Raw genomic sequence first — 2,058 nt, forward strand, 5'->3', positions numbered from 1 at the left:
AGCAGCGGCACCGTGGCTCCGTCCGGCGTTTAGCACCAGACAATTGTGATTGGTTTAAAGAAATGCCGATAAACCAGAGCATGTTTTTATCCCATCCTAGAAAGCTGTGTGGACTAGCCAGACCTTCCTCCGTAAGCAACTGCGTACCCTGCTTAACGATAGTTACGAGTCTGAATCACTCAATTCTCATTGGCTACCTGCCCATGTGGCAGGTAGATGTACAGTGTTATCCACCAATTGAAAATTCACCCGCATTTGGCAGGTGGGCGGGTGTTAATTTCAGGCCCTGCTGATGTGTGTTGTATACCTGTATGTTGTTTGAGCCTTTGATGTCTTTCTTTAAATTCAGAACCAGAAAAAAGGGTTTATTGCCACAATGAGTAGCTTACACTGATGTGGAATTTGCATCCCTGTAAGGTGCAAACAGGAACAAGGTGTTAAATATGAATGTATGAAATAAACAATATATACCAAAAAACAAATATACAAAATAACTGTTGCATAAGAAGAAAAACAGGCTGTGATCTACTGTAGTTGTATATTTATATATTAAAATGTTGCTTGGAAACGAAACCAAACTCTTGTTTGCGGCTTCATCCCTGCTCATCAGCAGACACTGTGTGTGTGTGTGTGTGTGTGTGTGTGTGTGTGTGTGTGGTAGGCCAATAGTCACTCAGTTACACAACCGCTTTCAGTTTCCGAGCCCTGCCTGCCTGCCTGGTGGCTCCCCGCCCACCGCTGCTCTCTGCTGCCCGCCCGCCTGCCTGCCTGCTGGGCGGACTGGGGCAAATCCGATCCGACCAGTTCCGTGTTCTCTCCGCACCCAGTACACGGAGCAGACGGAACGGGAGGACCTGGCGGTGTCATGGTGGACATTCCTGCCCAGCCACGGCATCCATAACTCCGGGGGGAAGAGCGAAAGTGTACACGGAGGTGAGGAATGTGTTGTTATTATACGGAATTATTTCTGCGCGGATGGCGAATTCATCAGTCGACGTCGGTCGCGATACGTTACATCCAAAACTTTGACGCTGCTGGCTGGACCTCCTCTCTCTCTCTCTCTCTCTCTCTCTCTCTCTCTCTCTCTCTCTACCCCTCCCTCACCTCACCCCCCTCTCTCTTTCTTGAAACGCAAAGTGCGTCGCCGTGCACTCTCACACGCGGGACTACGGTATGTTCACGCAAACGGCAAATAACCCGCGTGCGGTGCGCTTCCCGTTCGTGTCGCTAAAAGGCCGTGACGTGATCGCTGTGCAACTTTTACCGTCGATACGTGCGTGCGTCTATGTGTGTGTGCGTGTATGTGTATATGGATGGGTAGCCTAAAGGCTACAACCGAGCTGCGACACGCGCGTACATGCCCGCGCGCGAAAGCGCACACGAGCATTTGAACTATCACATAGGCTAGCTTTATAGTTGTGTGTCACTGTAATGTGCGCGTGTCGTCCATTGATGTTGTTCTGACACAGGTGACGTAGACCGTGACGCGCCTTAACGATGAGATAAGCAGATCGGCTCTGTGTGAATAAATAGCGCGCGCGCGCGCGCGTGTGTGTGTGTGTGTGTGTGTGTGTGTGTGTGTCTCACTGACTGACACTGAGTGGAATTTCTGAGCTGCGTAGGCTACTTGAGATTTTTCTAGCAAAAGAAGCGAGCCACGCTGAAAGAAGCACGAGGAGTGTTTTGAGCGGCGCACACAGTGTTTCCTCTGTCTGTAGTCCTCTGTCTGTAGTTTGTTTCAGCAGTGAGTGAGCAGCCTGAGTCTCTGCATGCCTTCAACAGTATTTACACACCTGCCGTAGCCTGCATGTCAACATGCAGTTCATGTGACGTCATTTCAAAATGATGGAATTTGCACATGAGAATAGACAGTACAGGGTTTTCCCATAGACAGTTTAAGAAATGGACTAACAGATCCCGTTGTTCTGGACGGAGACCAGCGGAGGATATTAGAAGCACTTTCCCGGTGATGGCTGAGCGTTACTGCGCTTGATGACGTAGATGTGACGTGAGCAACGTGTGTGAAAGTTGTAAGTCTTCTGGTAGCTGTGCCAAGAG

General features: G+C 49.7%; 1 protein-coding gene across 4 annotated transcripts in view; it reads left to right on the forward strand.

Moving 5' to 3' along the window:
- Positions 1-666: 666 nt before the first annotated feature.
- pcgf5a (polycomb group ring finger 5a) overlaps positions 667-2,058 on the forward strand; it is a 26,590-nt gene continuing 25,198 nt past the window's right edge. For all 4 annotated transcript variants that reach the window (XM_032540841.1, XM_032540843.1, XM_032540842.1 and 1 more), the window contains exon 1: positions 667-933. The gene's annotated coding sequence lies outside the window, so the exon portion shown is untranslated. The remainder of the gene's footprint in view (positions 934-2,058) is intronic.

This window comes from Etheostoma spectabile, chromosome 17 (genome assembly GCF_008692095.1).
Source record: "Etheostoma spectabile isolate EspeVRDwgs_2016 chromosome 17, UIUC_Espe_1.0, whole genome shotgun sequence".
NCBI classification, from domain to species: domain Eukaryota; kingdom Metazoa; phylum Chordata; class Actinopteri; order Perciformes; family Percidae; genus Etheostoma; species Etheostoma spectabile.